Source organism: Phalacrocorax aristotelis, chromosome 4 (assembly GCF_949628215.1).
Source record: "Phalacrocorax aristotelis chromosome 4, bGulAri2.1, whole genome shotgun sequence".
In the NCBI taxonomy this organism is placed as follows: Eukaryota; Metazoa; Chordata; class Aves; order Suliformes; family Phalacrocoracidae; genus Phalacrocorax; species Phalacrocorax aristotelis.
Window position 1 is genome coordinate 50,802,352 of NC_134279.1, and position 18,785 is coordinate 50,821,136.

At 40.0% G+C, this 18,785-nt stretch overlaps 1 protein-coding gene across 4 annotated transcripts in view; it reads right to left on the minus strand.

Moving 5' to 3' along the window:
- Positions 1 to 18,407, minus strand: part of SLC7A2 (solute carrier family 7 member 2) — a 63,772-nt gene extending 45,365 nt beyond the window's left edge. The window contains exon 1 of one of the 4 annotated variants that reach the window (XM_075091378.1): positions 18,243 to 18,407. The gene's annotated coding sequence lies outside the window, so the exon portion shown is untranslated. The remainder of the gene's footprint in view (positions 1 to 18,242) is intronic. The other 3 variants (XM_075091381.1, XM_075091379.1, XM_075091382.1) reach the window with 3 other exon arrangements.
- Positions 18,408 to 18,785: the final 378 nt, after the last annotated feature.

Consider the following 18,785-nt stretch of genomic DNA (forward strand, 5'->3'; position numbering starts at 1 on the left):
TAACCTCCTCTCTATTTCTGAACTCTGCAGGTACAAAACTTCAAAATGCAAGAAAATATCAGTGAAACCTGATACTCTGCTATAGCACTGCAGATACTTATAGAAACCGGTCATAGAAGACTGTTGTGTACAAAAACATTTGCATTTACTTTACCTCTGAATGATGGCAGAGGTTCTACCTCCTCGTGTGGAACTCTCCTGTAGCACTAGCAGTCATCCTACCTCACTCTGATTATCCTTAAAAATGAACTGGATGGTGACAGACTACAGTCTCTTGTTGACATGATGTTGAGAGAAATCTCTGAAAACCCTAGAGTAAAGTCTGCAAAAGAAAAGTGGTGTTCTTCTAGCCATACAACATAAATAGGTATTTCTTCTGAAATTTTCAAGGCAACTTATTCTACGTGTCAAATATAGCTAGGTAACGTTCTAAGCAGGAAGGCTAAGACTTCACAAGGCCACAGTTGAACATATTTCACTTACTCTGGAATTCCCTACAATCATAAAGAGAAATGGAAAAAAAAAAATCTCAAAAGCATTAGAACTGATTCATTAGCTTAAAAACTGACCTTAAAAAGAGGGTTTTTCTAATGGGAATTACAAAAGCCACCACAAACCGCAGACAACTATGCAACAGCCAGGAATACTTCTAATTCTTCTAAAGGATGTTCAGGGCAGGCAACAGCAAATGGATGAATTGTCCAGAGCAGAAAAAATCAGTTTATTCTTGAAGAACATCAGTGGGCTCAGTGCTGGACTGCAATGTTTCATATGAAACTGGTGATAGTTATTAAGCCAAAACATGAGACGAGGAGAAAAATGCAGTAGAGCTACAGAGCCCAGAGATCAAACAGATCAAAGACAGCTACTCCTTCAGAATAAAGACCCCAGTATTTATTTTTTTAAGTATAACTTTGCTCTCTGCTGTGATAGCTGTGTGAGTGTGTGACATTAGAAATTTTGTCATGACCTAGATATAAATCACCCAAACAGGCAAAATATGCCTCTACGAAAGCAGAGAAGCTACTTTACCATTTCATGCCTATCACCATAAAATACACACTGGCATGAGTGATGTGATGACAATGCCATGACTCCTTGAAGAGTTAAAGTAATTTCATATTGCCTTTCATTCTACCTGCTCCTGAAGCTCTGTAATGCAGACTCTGAAAAAACCAAACTCTTCAGAAAGCTATTTCATGTGATTAACTCCTAACAGGTTCTCTTCAAAGAAAACACATAAACAGAGCATGAAAGTATCATTGAGGTGAGGAAACTGTTAAAACTACGAGTCTGGCTCTTCCTAAACTTAGCTTTACTCAATTTATTCATACTAATTTTTTTTCTTCCCTTTCTTCCACAAAGGACAAAAGACCAAATAAAATAATGTTCACAGTCTTAACTGCCTGGAACGAATAGAAAACACATTTGGAGAAGCTTGTGTAAAGTAGGGGAGATAGACTTTTAAGTGAATGTGAGCAGCATTCAGAGGATTTCTTTCTTCACAGTTTATCAAACTGAGTCTACATGGTGCAAAGAAAGCACAAGTAACAAGCAGATGCTGGAGTAAAGGCTATTTGGAAAGCGCAATCAAAATCAGATGAGAAGCCATGGATATGGAGGAGTTAATTTTTGGCATTGGTATGAATTCTGAAACAGTATAAAAGATCAAAAGGAAGCTACTGACAGTTTAGAGTATGACATCACCCCTCCCCAAAATGAACTGAACATCTCCCTAAAAATATAACTGGGTATTACGTGGACTCTTACTCTTAGGCTTGGCATTAGATGTTAGCCACAAATTAATCCTCATGACAACTTATCAATGCCCGGAGGCAGTCCAAATTATTATGCAACAGAATGCCCACTCTGCTGGGAAATATTTTTAACACTCAGATGAACTGAAAATCTTCCTGTTAAAAAAAAAAAAAAAAAAAAAAGTTGGACTATAGCTGATGAGCAATTTTCTTTTCATATCTGTCAGCTTTTCAGATTACGAGCAGTGTTTTGTATTATAGCTAAGAGTAAAATGACTTGGTGACCTCATTTATTTGGATAATTCTTGAGGTTGATGTGGCTCAAATTCATGGAACTAATTTGTCTGGATAACAGCTTTACAAAGGTTCAGAAAAGTCTAGACATTTTTACTGTGGGAAAAAAAGATGCACAATCACTTTTATACAAACTTTAAAAATAATATCCTGCAGTCATCCTTTCATATTGCAAATTGTACTTCTAAAGTCAACAGCAGATAAAGTAAAGCAGTTGAAAGTAGCTGTGTTTGTACAACACTGGAAGGTATCAAGGGAGATGGAAACAGCCTTTGATTCAACTATTTCGCAAGAAATCTCACAGCAAAGAGAAAGATCAGTTATCTGCAGTGCTAGAGGATCCACACAACTTAGATTTTAAGGTAAGTGAAATTTTACCTAATGATAATGATTAAAAAGTAAGCTACTTCTCAAAGAACTAGTTAACTAGTTAACTACCCTATCCACACTGACCAAGACTCAGGCAGAAAAGCTGTAAGATTCATAAGAAGTTTGAGCACAGTTTCGAGCAGCCTAGCACAGTTTCACTAACCGGAGAAGGAAGAAAAAAGGAGGCGAGGGAAGAGACAAACATTGTACTTGACTTTTACATCACTCTCACTATAGCTACAATTTTAGCTCAGAATTAGGTTTTAAAACTTAGCTCAAACATACATTGGCCTTACTCCATTCTGGCCTGCCAAACTATGTCCCAAATCTGGTTTAACTGGAACCATGTTCAAACGCTGCTGCCAAGCTGTTTTAGCTCCAGAACAGGAGGGGAAGGAAGAGTCAGCATTTATTTATTTAGAAAAGAAAATACTTAATTCTTTATCCTTGATCCAGAAAGTCAAACAGTTATGTATAATCAAAAAGACTGAAATCCCTTCAAAATTAAGGGCTTTGTTATAAAAGCACTTGAATTTACTACAGATTGTAGCCACATGGCAGAATTATTTCCATAAATACACTTTGAGTCCTAGTTAGTAAAACAAAAAACTTTTCAGCCATGCTAAGATAAAAAATATCTCTGCAATTATTCATACTACAGTTAACAACCAGATCAGAATCAAGGCCTGTCTAAGAGCTTAATCTAAGAAAAATCAATAGTATGAGAAAGGTAGAGGTGAAACAACCAAATACAAGTAAAGCACATGGGATGGTGGGTTCATCTGTCTTCCTACTGATGTGCAATCAATTTTCCTGACCTTGTCAAAACAACAGCTCCAGTGTAGCCATTGCTACTAATACCTTCAAACAGAATGGAAACGGTTTGTAAAGTTCACCTTTCCAACACAGTTCAGTTGATTCAGGCCAGAAATTGGGGGTTTTCACCTCACAATTCAAGTCTGGCTCACTGCTCCCTGCAGAATTACTTTTTCATTAGTCAACTTCTTGCCCAAGTGGAATCCAATTGTTTCCTGCCTAAATTCTTACACCCAGGTTTCTTTCTTCGGTGCTTCTTAGGTTGTACAGATCCAATATTTTCCATTATGCACCAAATGCCACCCTTTCAAAAACTGTCTTTACACTTCCTTCTTTTTGGTGAAGCTCCATCAACTGAAGATCCACAGTCAGTCTGGAATAAGGAATTCCTCTCTTTCAGTACTAAATTCTATCAGAGCACATGCGCATGCCAAGAACAGTCCATTAAAAAAAGAGTTTTTATTTGATTTAGCTTTCATGGTGCCACACTTAGCTCAGTTTTCATGGACTACTGCCAAGGTAGAGATAGGTAAGGAAATAGTGCTAGAATCTTATTTCTCTTTCTGACGGTTACCACCAATGCAGAGTGAGTGCATCAGTCTCAGAGCTTGGAGAGCCACAGTGGGACATGCTTGGTTCCGGACTAGCTGCAGAACTGTCATGAGAACAAATTTTGAAATGCAATGTGAGAGAACAACAGAGTCATGTGCAAGTGAAACCCCATCGATACCACAGTGTGGTGATCTGACTGCAGCATGTATAGGCAGAGCCGAGTCACCCTTGGTATGTTTACACTGGCATTTTTATTCAGATCAGATGCATGTTTTCAAAACTATTCTCCCAGTCATCCTCACCATTCACTGTTCACTCCGTGGAGCAATCCTGAACCATCCTTTTGGATGAAAGGAAATTGGAATATGTGCTTCAGAACAGGACCTAATGCACTCTAACATCTAGTTCAATCTGTTGGACCAGACAAAAGCTAAGCTGAAGTCCTCCCAGTTCTCCCACACACACCAAAACATAAATGGTGTGGTCAGTAAATCCACAGCACCAAAAATTTTCCTGCAGAGCTGCACCAGTTGCTGAAGTAGACAATGCTGCTGCACACAGGTAACAGTGAATCCTCAGCCACAAAGGCTGCAGGCTGGTCTGCCAACCCACCTGAGTGCAAAGGCACTTACCGGACAGCTACGCTCTGTGCTGCCACTGCTTCATCAGCAGTTATGGCATAATTTGAACTAACACCTCAAACTGGCATTTCCACCACAATAAGTGGTGTACCCTGACTGGATGCTTACTTCTGCCTTCTTCCCTTGGGCCAATATAAACATTTCTGTGGCTGCAAAGAAAATTAAAATGGGGAATGGGAATGGAGCCACAGTAATACTGAGTAAGTACAAAGAAACAGTCAGTTTTGACCCAGATTAGTTTCCTGACCCAATCCACTACAAAGCTGGACAAATTCTTGTACCAGCATTACCACAGGGTGACATTTGGAGAAGGATAAACTGCTGTAGACAAGAGGCATTGCATCTTTTGGTGGCCATGCCAGCTGCAACATTTGTGAAATGACAGACTTAAAATATAACTCCTTTTTGGTGCAACCATAGCTCTGAGTCAGGACAAATTTATTCACAAGCAATGCAGAGCTGTTGGACAAGCTAAGAACCTGTAAATGCCACAGCAGTCTGAATGGCAAGATTATCGCCTAGAATGTAATACTGCAGCAGCGTCGATGGTGGATGACTCATGATAATGAGTCAAATCTGATCCCTTCACTGGCAGAAACACCTGCAAAAGACAAATCCATTTTGAGTAAACTTGGACAGGTCAGTTCAGTTTGGAGCATTACTAGTACATGTTAGGGAAATAGAGCTATTTACAGAATACCGGTTATAAAGGTTACTTTAAGTCTTATTCCATTCCAAGTCCCACATAATGAGCTGAACACTGACACCACACCCTGCACCCTGCACCATGATGTGGCATTCACTGTCTGATGGGAACGCCAATGAACTTCTCTCTCCAAGCTACTTGACCTAAAATTCAAAAAGTATAATGAGGCTTCTATGGAAATAATATAAACACTATTAGTTCTGCTTTACTTCTAAGAAAATACTTCCTAAATTCTATTTCAGCGTGCCTTTATTTCAGCATGAATACTCTTATTTCAGTGAAAACTGTAGGAAAAGCAGCTGAGAAAAACAAGGAGAGCAACCTACAGAAGCTGCATTTTTATAGGAGGGGTTTATTTACTTATTTATTTCAGTCTTCAGTATCCGCAGCTGTTTTTTCAGTTTCTGTAGGAGACCGTTATGAAAGCTCATCCCCACCATGTGCTGAGATGGTCTTAATACATGACCTTGAAATTCAGGTAGAAGCTACTGCTGAATTCTAGGGCTCATTTATCTAAATCAATACTAAGCAGAATTCTCCCACTTCCCTTTTGACATAAATTTCATACTCATAGCTGTCCACCTGGTTCAAAGGGCTTAGGATATGCCTCTCAGTACACAGTCTATGTCTCAGTATAGCAAACGGGCTGTGGCAGACATCCAGGCAGTATCTTCATCCTACCATCCAAAGCAAACTGGTATGCTGTACAAGCCTGAAGTCACACATAAACCAGTCACACACTCATTCTCGTACAAAAACAGTCCTTTGGTTGTTCTTTGGATCGTTTGGTCTTTGGATGCTGACTTGCCTGCCAACTTAAAATTCACTACAGAAGACAAAAAAAAACCCACTCTCTATCAGCCAGGATCTCTCTTATTTGTAAAATTCTCCAACATTGCATTGCTAAATTCCCATAGCCTGTAACACAATACAATGCAGCCATATTATCTTAACTAGTGACTAAGATCCCAGAAGTGGCTGAAGTTTCAGACATGCTTTCCTGATACAGGTCTTCAATGATATATGCAACGAATGAAGACAACCTCTCTAAATGGTCAAATCAATACCAAAAGCCAGTGAAACAACCCACACAGGATGGAAGCGACCTTTTTGTGATTTGCATTCTTCACTACTTAGGATAGTCAGATGCTCCTCACTGTGCAGCCTGGTGTGGGATCATATTCTGAAACATCAATTTGAATGCACGGTACTGCTTCACATTTTGCTACCTTGACTGGGATTTTAACACTAGAGTTTCACTCTTCTTGATCTAAAGCATGTCCCACTACTCCATTTCTCAAAGGCTGATAAAATATCAAGCTTTGCCTCTTGGGGCAAGAAAACATGCTTCTTGTAATTGCTCCTTCCTCAGAGTCTGTGCTCAAAAAGTCGTCCTTCTGTTCTGCCCAGTAACTTACCCAGTTTGCCAGCAAAATGAACCAAGCCAAATAAATTTCAGCAGAACTGTGTCAGTCACAAAAATGCTAATGTCAAGGACTGCAGTATTTCTGATGGGGCAATCCAACCTTTTCCCTTCTGGGCCTCTGGAGTAGAAATCTGTGGTAAAATATTTAGCCTTATTCAAGTTTCCTGGCTGACATCACATCCAGGCAGATGATTTCTATAGCCTATCCAATTCACAGATCATTTCCCAAGTTGAGTTTTGTGGAGGTTTTTTTGTCGTTATTCCTGAAATCCTGCTTGCTAGATTTGCTAAGAGAAATGCAGAAGTCCTCCTCTTTCAAGCCAGCAGCCAACTAGTTGTTTATGAGCCTGCCTCTTCACAGAAGTAGCACTGTGAATGAAATTGCTATATACCACTGTTTCAGGTCTTCCTCCAGCCTTTGGGTGAATTTTTCAAGGGGTTTGTCCACCATCAAAGAAGATTCTATGTACAGCACTTGCAAGCTTGTCTCCCTAGAAAGTAGATGCTCCACCAACTACTACAAATTTCCCTTTCGACTCAGGTATCTGTTTTCAAGGGTTTGCAGTCTCTTCCAGTGAGGTAAAGAAACTCAGAGTTGCCTATCTCAGATGCCCTGCTGTGCATTTCCAGAGTCCTGTTTCCCTGAACATAGCGGGATTCAAAGGACAAGGAATGAGATTCTTTGCCTACATTTCCAGGCTTCTTTCCAGCCACCACTTCCAACGCCAAGCTGTCCCTCTAGGGAACACTACGAGCACCATTCACATCAGTCTTTGTTTCTGCTGCCTTTCTGACATCTGCAAACAGTTCCAATTAAATCAACTCACTGTTTGACTGTGTGTTATCAGCAATGTTTATTATCAGATCCTGAGAAACCATATGGAACATTGAAACCCACACTTTCATTAGCTAGGTTTCAACCAAGCTAAAATACTGGGTTTCATTGTTCCCTGATTTAGATTAAAGGAAGTTACTTACCTCACTTACCATCTTCTATAGGAGAACCAATCTGTACCAATCATCAAGCAGCTCCTTGGGCAAATATACTGTAATATTACACATACTCATAAACAGGCACAAGAAGATCATTTTAAAGAACTCTGATAGCTTATAATAGCCTACTAATAAATGCAAATGAAAGTAGAGAGAGTGTTGGGGGGTGGGGAGGAGAAGAGGGATGTTTTGCAACTTTGGTAATTTCATTGGTTCCTATGGAAATATTCCCTATTTGCAATGACAAACTGATATCAGAATCAAGTTAAATATACAGTAAAGGAACTATGATTATAGTAAAGATGGAACAGATGCAAAGTAGAACTATTCAAAATACTTCATAGAGAAATAACTTCACATACAAGGCATTTACCAAGCAAGTCTACAAGATAGCAGCAAAAATGCAATTGGTGAGTGACATCTTGGTCAAAAATGTATTACTTTTTTTAGTTCCTGTTAAAAGGAGTGAAATTATGGAACTGAACTCTACAGGAGTTCCTATGTTGCAGGAAAAATATTATTGTAAATGCCCAAACTTACTTCAAAAGTTTGCAGGATAAAGCACTCCTATGATCAAAGTTTTTGCAACTGATGTTTTCTCAAGCTAACAAAAAAAAAAAAAAAAAAAAAGAGATGGCCTAAAAGGAAAAAGAAAGACAAAAATCAGAGAGGATAAGAGAAATTACTGTATGTTTCACAGCTATGTGGAGCATATTCTATAGTCTCTCCCAACGGTGGTACAATTTAAGCAGCTCGTGCTCCTTATTCTATTCCTTCCTCTGCATCCATCCCCTAGTTGTGGCTGCAAAGCCGTGTGTGTGGCCATGTGATAAACTACAACAGGAAACTGATCCTTAATCAAAAGTATCGCAAGATAAAAAACAAATTAGTTTCCTAATCCAGTTCATTGCACAGTACTACAAACAGCTGTGCAGGCACAGAGGGATGGTTCCTGAAGCAGGAACAAGAGACAGCAGCCTGGAGCAGAACACAAGAGCTGCTGATGCTGGCACAGCTTCAGTAAGAAATGTACAAACTACACCTATGAGCCCATACAGACTGGGAAAGCTACTTGTTTCACAGAGTGTAGTGGACACATTTTAATCAGTAACAATGAAATAGTGTAAACATTCACTTTACATAATCAGAAAGTTGACTTAATTTATTGTGTGTGGATAAAAATGCAACATCAACAGTATTTTACTGCAAATTCTGCTCCTTTTGCATCTGGTTCATTGAACTAAGTGCAACCCATCTGTTACCACGTAGGACAGAAAAACAGTCAATGAGAAAAAAACCCTCTTATTTAATACAAATCCAAAATTGTTTGCTTAGACAACTAACGAAGTGGAGTATATAGGCAATTAAACACCATAGAAGGCTTTACAGAGTACTACAAAATTGCAGGAGGGTTTATAAAAGTTTATATCCGGGACAATTAGAAACACAAAATGGGGTTTTTAAGTCTGATGTTGTAACTAGTTGACTCAGAATAAGGCATATGCATGTAATAAATTAAAATGGTCTAATAAAATATTTCTAATAGTTGGACATTGCATGGGAGACTGCAAACAATTCTGGACTGTCGCACTAAGGAATAAATGTTGAAACAATTAGAACAGATTTCCTTCATTTAGGGAAAGTATGTTACAGGGCTGATCTTTCCCTCTCAGACAGTTTCTTTTCTGTACCATGCAAAATCAGACAGTGAATACCTCACTGCCACAAGGTAGTCATTCTACCAGAGAACACCTCAGAGCAAATGAGAACTTGCTGCACATGATATTTTTCAGTATCGGGCTCCACCACCACGATGAAAGTTGCATTTTCATGGGACAAGAGAGAAGGTTTCTCCAAATGACATACGAACATCTACTTTTTAACTCCAGAAAACTTCCATCGTCTTAAAAATCTAAAGGAGTCTCAGCAATAGTTGGTTGATTTAATTCCCACAAAAAGATTATACAATTTCAGAGACTGGACATTCAGAAGAGACAGGGGAAACTAAAGAGAAGCAGAGGAAGGAACATAAGGAAGACTGGTAGGAAAGTCATGTACAAACATCATATTACAATTGGCAAAGATACAAAAAACTAAGCTCTAAAATCCAAATGTGTGATTTTGGGGAGTATGTGTGTCTTTGGGGAGGGCAATGGAAGATCAGAAATTAGCCTTCATGATGATCCTTGCCTAAAACATCCATGAACTCAAGCTCTAATGTGACTGCCATGCACTGCGGTGATACAAAATAATAATTATTAATAATATTAATATTGCTAAACAAGCAAGCAATATCTCACTCTAACACTGTACCACTTTTAGTTTAAAAAGATAATAAAATACACTTGACAAAGAAAGAAGCACAGAACACATTAATTGTGAAGTCACAACACTTTCCATATGGGAAAACATATTTATGAAGAACTCACTCCTGCAGAAGTATGCATTTAAATGTCCACTGCAGGATTGTTCTAACCTATTTATTTTATTGTCAAGGAAATTTCTGCTAGCAAGTCAGCAAGAGTAATACCAAAGACCACAAAGCATGCTCTTCTTCCTAATGTTCCGAGAACATGTAAACAAGCCAGCAGTGAATGTGTTACATTGCATGTTTAGTTTTCATGTAAACCAGAGAACGATGCAGACCTGATATGGCTCATCACTTAAGTTCTGTGCAGCCCAAGAATTTATGCAAAATGTGACTGAAAAGCTGGAGTTCTCAGGTGATCTGAGTTCTACCACATGCCTTAAATAAGGTATTGATATTCACTTGCTCCTATTCCAACTCTCTGGAGCAAATACCATGTGAATCACCATCGCCTCCCTGTGCAGCACCTCATCTTCAGCCACCACTGCTACAGAAAACAAACTACCACAGAGAGCCTCATAATACTCTTTTTTGCCACTAGACAAGATTTTGGCAACTAAACATGATTAATGTGCTGAAACCCCACCCAGTTGTTTAGACCACAAGAAGAGGCTGATTACGTCTGCTAGATTTGGTTTCATGCATTTGATAGTGGAAAACATTAAGGATGTCTACTTTACTTTCTGCCAGGTATGTAGATCTTTCACATAAATGGTCAATGACAAGAATCCATTTGGCTCTGGACAAGAAGGCAGAAAAATAGAAATAGTGGGAGAAGGCAGTTATGGACCTTAGAAAAAGTGCTTCACCTCCATAAATCTATTTCCAAACATGTTTTTAGCTCCAGCATGGTCAGGGTATGGGCCTGTAGGCACAGTTTGTTTGTTTACACCAGCACAAATCTCTACAGACCATCAAGTTGTTCCACATGAACTGATGTAAACATGAAGAGTAGCAGTCTCTACTGCACTGAAAAATAAGTTGGAAAATGGGAAAGACAGCACTGTCAGAATATGAGGAACGGCAACTCACTTTTGAGGCTTCCTTAGGAGTCAATGTAGTTTATCAAGTAACTTGAAGAGATATTTCAACCTTTACTTATAGTAACTATGTGGGCTAATACAGAATGTGGCACAGAATTAAACTAACAGAAAGGATTAGATACAACAGTGGAGCCTCCTCATAGCTGGTATTTTAAGTACTATTTTCAACTTCTCTGAACTTTTCCATCTGACAGTAAGTGTTATAACTGCAAATTCTATGGTATTTCTAACAAAGCACTGTGTACTTCTTCGTAATTCATATTAATTTTATATTGGAACATTTAATTGATCTAGTTCTAGATAACTGCCATTTTTCTCTTACTAATTTGTCAGCATAGCAATTTACCTAGTGCATACTCATGCCTTATTGAAAAATAATTTTTTGAAATACGAATTCATAGATGTAGGAGGCGCCTTCTACAAACAGGCCTGAAGGAAGCTGCCTGTTTGGGACTTCCCTCTTCACACAGGAGACCACGTCACACCTGCAGAATGGCCCCTCCTTATCGCTAACCTCCCAGGGCTCCTCTTGAGACTATGCAAGGAAAGAGGGTGGACATAGTATGGTAAGCAGTGCATAGGTGTAACACATCCAGATTTTCTAAAAACATATTGCTGAGGAAAAACAACAGCAGAACATATAAATTACCATGTACCCATTGTTGCAAAAATGTGCAAGAGTTTTTGCTGGCCTTCCATTTCCACACAACAAAACTGATGTTGCACAACACACATTTCTTCAGTACTACCCTTAAAAGTTCTCCCTCTCTTCGAATCCTTACAGCAGAGCAAAGCAATTGAATTCTGCTACTGGGTGCACTCAAATACTTACTGGTAACTTTAAACCCTAAAACAAGTTAGACTATCATTGCAAGATTCAAAAATGCAGCCTAGTCATCTAAATTACTGCTTCTAAAAATCACACTGAAGCAGTCAGTGTACCTTTGAAAAGAATCACACAATTTGTGCTAATTCTGTATTTCCACAAGCCTTTTCACCTAATTCACAGTGCTGAAACTATTCCATGGCAAGTCACATCCCATTGTTTTCTCTCAACTGCATGATAGTCCAAAAACATTCAAGGGCAGAATAATATCCATATTACACCAAATCACGCACACATAAACACTGATTTCAGAGGAATTAATTTAAGTCCTCATGGGAGTAATCAGATATCTTCATGATATCCAAATGTTACATTTTCCCTAAGTAATATGGAGATGTTTCTCAATCTAAGGAAACTGAGGACAATAAATAATCCCTTCCAAATTCCATTTCATTATTTATTCCATAACCACAATGCATATGGTACTGCACAAACTAAATAAAATAAACATAACCGCTTTCCCATCTTGCCAAACAGTGTACAATCAAACTCCAGATGAAGAATTAATTAACCTTAAAAAAAATGGACAAGGACCAGGGGTTAGCAACATGAATTCACACAGCTATAGAACAGGTTATCCACATCATTCACTGTTTTCACAGTAAAGGAAATGAAGATTAGATTGCACTGAATACAACTCCCTCCCCTGCAAAAAAAAGTCACATAAAGAATAATGCTCTTTAAAGTGAAAATAAATTTATTCCATACATTTCTCAAAAAAAAATCACTTTATTCTGGAAAGCAAAAAGCACAGATGAGGTGAAGTCACATATGAAACACAGAAGACGGTAGAAAGTCCAGCAAAATCACTTGGTAGGGTTTGTCTTTTCCTTCAGTTCAATCTCAACTGACAAATGATTCCTAGTTAAGTTCCCTGCAGAATATCTATAAGGAAAATTTATTCATTTGGATTTTGTCAGTTGACACCCTTCTACATTTTGGCACCTTTCTACGGCAGATAAACAGCTGCTCACCAAAATTCCAGTAAGTGGTACAACTGGATGAATCTAATCAAGCCCCATCCCTTTCTGGTATTACACCTGACAAAATAATTTTCAGAAATGAGGCAATTTAGTAAGAACAGCCATGCAAGACTTCTAAAAACCAATATTACCATCACAAGAGGCAAAGCCACCCTGCCATTAATGATACAGGGGACTACTGTGTAACACTGAATCACCAACACTGACTTGGCCCATTCAGATTACTTATCAGAAACAGCAGCTGTTGTGTGCACTCCACCGCATTTCTGATGAGCTGTCACAGGGAACTGAGGGCACCAAACATCACCTTTCTCTAGCAACTGCATGAAGGTCTTTATGGGTCACCTACATTAACTACTAGGTGTGGTAGGAAAAGCTACTTGAAAAAGTGAGATGGAAGCAGAATCAGAGTCTGTGAACAAGCATGACAGTAATGTGATGGTGTATATATAACTGTTTCCTCCATTTTTTTTCCTGTGTGTCTGGTTTACTTACCACTGCATGACAAGTAGATCTTGTAGTGATCTGTAGTGATCTAGATCTAGTAGGCAGTAGATCTACGTGATCTACTGTCACACAGATGTGTGCAGCCATTCAGACACTAATAAGAGATTCTACCCTTCCAAAATAAGTTTTGGAGAAGTCATCCTGTAGCCTGGATTCTTATCTCAACTAGGATGACTAACATCATGCCGTTTGTAGAAGCCATAACCCAAACTAGGGTTGCTAGCTCTTAGAATAGCAATGTCCTTCCTGGTGCTATTCCATACCATTCAAAATATGAGTTCATTGCTGCCTGGGCAACGTTTTGAGAGGCTAGATCTTCCTTCAGGATTCTATTAACTTTATGATATGGAGGTATTCTTTATTTGTGAGGGCCTCTGTCATTAAGTTTAACCATACTAATATTCTACTCTAGTTTCACACTTAGTTCTTTGTAACATATGTTATATACATATATATACACACACAACTATATATATATTTATGTATATATATATACACACATATACACAACCATCACACATATACGGGAGTCTGTGCAGTCTAGCACAGAATCTTAATGGCCACAGTAAACAAAGCATAGATATGAAATGTTTTTATGTATACTAATAAAGTAGCACCTCTCCCCTAGCTACATTAGTAAACACAGACCCAACACCAGCCATTAGACTATCGACTTTTTAGACTGTCACAACCTGCCTACCCTCAATTCTACGGGGGTTCGTGGCCAAGTGAGACTAGTGGAACTAAAGGATATCCGTGTACAAAGTTCTTGTAGATCATATCTTGACACTAAGAGTTCTGCAAGAAGCATCTTGCAAGAAGACTGCTTTATTCAAGGTAATGGTTCGTTTCTTCTCCACCTGTGTAGAACAAGACATCCTGAGCTAACTGCTCATCCTGTGGTCAAGCACATGCAATACATCTCCCCATCAGTATCCTAAATACATTCAGAAATCTCTCATTCCAGAAATATGCAATCCCTTGCAGAAACTTGTGAAGACAAGATAACATTCAGTGCATTTCTAAATGATCTTCCCCTTGGAGTACGTCCACTCAGATAAATTACAATTTTGAGATCAGGCAAGATAATATTGCAGATATTGGATGACTGCCAGCAACTACTAAACTTAGGAATCCCAGAAGCCACTTTTGCTAGTAACCTTCATAACTCTTACTGGAGTCGTTGTGGCAGATCATTTATACAGATGCTTTTCCCAGCAGAGAGAAGGACATGTTTGCCATTTCCTGAAAGCTCAACTCTTTGCTTCCAACAGCCCTGTCACTTGACTTACCAATACTAAGTTTTTAGCTACTAAACCAGTGGAATGAGGATGATTCTTACCCCAGCTGGACAATGTACACAGAAGGCTGAAGAATCCACAAGACTGAGGATCAGAACTGTATTTTGACACTGAGGGGTCAAAAGCGATGTGATAAGTGGCACAGGTGTCATGAAGGTGGGCACTTTCAGGTACAGGAAAACTTTTAGACACAGAAACAAGTCCAAGTATTTTTATATACTTTTTAATAATTTCAGCAGCATATAAAATAATTTTTAATATCTTAGTATGTAAAAAGCTAATGTGAGTACATGAATTTCTGCTTTAAAGTCAGATAATAAATCTTAAATAAAATATGCGTACAAATGGCATTGCAAACTGTTTTCTACATCTTTGGCTATATGGCATTAATAGATCACTAACTGCCTGGGAAGTACCTGAGGGAAGGAGGAAAAAGAAATGGCAGAAAATTGTATCAAAAATGAACAGTAAGTCAAAGACAGGACCGGTAGCCTACAATGCATGCTATATTTTATGTTAATGCCCTACCTAATACGGACTATGTAAAAGAAAAGTTCCCTAACGGGTCCTTCCCTGAAGTATGTCATCATATGAGCTGGAGAATTCTGGTTAAAAACAGAACAGCAGGCAAACCAGGAAAGCATACCATGTTTTGTTGTGGGGGTTTTTGTGTGTGTCATATGCTACCTGTATCGTGATGGACAGGTGCCAAAATACATATAGAACCAAAACAGATGAAGACGATCAAAAGGTATATCAGTAAAGCTGAGAGAACTTTATAATCTTATAATCTCTATGACAACTTCATGAATGAGATTTAGCTTAAGCTCTTTTTTGAACATTTACAGTCTTTTCCCTTTGTTCACCTCAGTTTTAAACATAAAGTCCTCTGTAAAATGAACAAAAATCTGCCAAGGCACAAAAGGAGGAACTAAATCTTCACCGCACCTTTCAATACATCTCATTTTGCAATGAACGCGTGCCATAACTTTTCTCAGTTACTCTGCGGTGCGTGCAAGCTGAAAGGTAGAAGCAACAGGCATTTTCAAGCAAAATAAAGACCACATTCACTTAAGCTGATGTGTGTTTTATTCCTGCAGTTGCAGAGTTAATCTCTGTCCTGTTTCTCGTCCCTACATTTGTAAAATTAACTTAACTCTCACATCTTTTCACTTAAGATACTTCCTTCCCCCCTCCCCAGTTATCTCCACTTAGAGGAATTCTAAAGCTGCTGGATCCTTGTATCCAGCATACTTACCCAGGAGCTCTGTCTGGTTTTAGTCACTGTAATAGCCACCTGCAACCAGCGATTTACAAACAGAAGTCTCCTCTTTCAGAATACATTGTTGCCGAAACACTTAGAAAGTGAAAAAGTAAGTTCTAAATTATTATTCTCCTTTTGTCTTACCTGTCCTTTTGTACTCACTGCCACTTATGCCAAAATATTCATATAGCAAATATCCCCATAAAGCAGCTAATAAATGGCATCAATAACTCAACACATTGACTGCAAATTCATTGTCATCCTTAAGTACCTTGTTAACTAGAACTTTATGCTTAAAAAAAAGTTAGAACTATATACAGGAAAGTTGAAAATATGCTAAATACATTAATTTTAAGAAAGCTGAAACTGATTTTTATTTAATCCACATGTACAAATCTAGAAGCAGCTAGATATTCATGCATCTTATCAATTACATTTTGACTGAGGTCAAGAACCTTGGTCAGACCATTTATGCTTGCACACACTAGGCAACATATTGAGCTTCGGGATCAAAACTTTGTTGCATTAAAACTTCACAAAGTGGCAATCTTCATCTAAGTCTGAAGAATCAAAAGGTATATTTTAGTAACATCAGTTAGACAGAAGATTATTCCATGCATGGATAATCTTCATCACAACATGTGGCAAAAGATTAAAAATGTAAGCCATTCATATGAAGTCACTGCACCTTTCAAAAGATAACATTACAGCTACTTATGTCTCTGTGGGGTTGTTTTATTCCTGTCCCAACTTGCATCAGAGCCCAGCAGGTTTTAGAATTATTCTGTGGATGGGGGTAGTGTCAAATGGAATCAACTGCAGCAATGGGCATCTGCTGACAGGAGCAGGGCAGGCACCATGACTTTTTCTTTCTGACTATATAGTACATTATAATGTCAATGAAAACAAGTTTACTTTTTATATAGGCCTTATGCCTATTTTTACTGTCACTCTTACTGTCTTAATGCCATTAGGTAACACAAACCAGAACTCAAAACATTTTCCACACTGTGTAATCCAAATTCTAATCCAAGATCCACTATGTACTGAATCTGCACAGTGTCTACATGAACTTTTCATAGAATTTGTTTTGTCTTTCTAGCATAAACAAAGTACCATCAGCTTGTTTCAATATATACAAGTTCTATATGCCATGATCCCTTGTCTTACATTCTCCATCTCTGAAACATCTGAATGGCTCTCAGTGTGTTTGTTTTGGTTTTAATTAGGAAGAATACAAAGAGAAATGTGTTTGAAAGCTTTAAAAATAAATACAGGTTAGGTATTAATATACTTGAAGCAGGGAGTGGGCTTGAAGGAGTTCCTTTCGCAGCTTGGGCCAAACTTCAGGAAACTTCTATCCCTTTCACAGGTAAGTTACCTTTGCTGGAGCGATGTGTTAAGGACCGGCATAACAATCAGCAGAAGCTATACTCACTGTCAGAACCAAGTGGTGTGATATCCCCCACACCCCCCCAAAGCTAACTGAGTTCAGTGGAATCAACAGAGTTCACTCAGAGGCAAGACTTGCATCAGATCCACAGCACTCTATCATCCAAATGGTATCATAAATCTCAAGTGATAACCAATATTTTTAATGAAGGATTTTATTCTGCTGCTTCAGGTATGTTAAATTTTAAATATCATTTTATCGGACTAGCTTTCTCCAGCTGCCAGTAGCATTACACATTGGATGACATATACTTCAAACTCACTTCTATATTTAAACATGCGAAGTTGACAGAAGGAAAGAATCTTACGTTTCCTAAACTTGCTTTACAACAGTTAGGGAGCTGCACCCACCTCATGCGTAATTTCCCCGGCTTCTCAAAACGCACTGAAGAACGGAGGTTGCATTGCGATGGTACGCTTTGATTCAGTAAAAACCCTGCATGGGTCGCACCTCCAGGTAAAGTCAGTGCTTGGAAGAGCTTGCTGGAAATCCAGCGAGGGCAGTTTCACCCACTCACCCCTCCAAACCTTTACAGTAGCAGCAGAGAACGTCCCACACCTCTCGCCCAGCAGCCTTCAGGTGTGCCGCTCGTGCCCGTGGGCGCCAGACCCAGGCCCGCCCCGGCTGCCGCAGCGCCCCAGCGATGGCGGGGATGCCGACCAGGGGCGGCAGGGAGAACCCAGCGCCGTTTCACCCACGCCGGACTTCAAAAGGCGGCAGCAGCTGAAAGACCGGGCCTCCCTCCCCGCGCAAGTCGCCTGGCACTAACAAAAACCCCGGCTCAGAGCCCCTCCAACCGCGCACCCCGGCGACGGCGCTTTCCCCAAACCCCTCGCCCGCCCGGCCCCGGGGAAGGGAAAGGCGAGAGAAGGGCGCCACTTACGGTGCCCGGGCACGGCTCCCTGCGGCGGGTCCGGCTGCGCGGAGTCGCGGGGGCAGCGGCGGGTCTCTGTCAGCGGCGAAAGCCGGGGCGCTCCTCCCCTCAGGAAGCCCCCATGCCCGGCCTTCCCACACGTGCGGGGCCGGCTAACCCCACACCCCCTTCCCGCCCTCTCCTCCTCCTCTCAGGGGGCAGGCCTCCTCCCCTCAGCTGAGCGGCGCGGTGGCGCAGCGGGGAGGTGGGGGGGTCTACCCTGAAGGGCCGGGACGTGTTTCCCGCCGTGTCCCTCGGTGAAGGGGGCTGGTGCCCGCCTCAGAGCCGCTACAGACCCCCCACCCCCGCCGTGACAGAACAGCCGGCACCTCCTGAGGGTCGAGGAGCGACCGTGAAAGTCCCACCCGCCACTCTCTCCCATTTCTTATTTCCAGCAGCCACTGGGGTTTTCTAACCTGGTTTTGCCCCCATTCTTTGAAGTTTTGCGTGTGAACAGCACCTGTGGGGGGTGTGTATGTTCATAATCTGCCCTCAGAAACAATTTTCCACAGA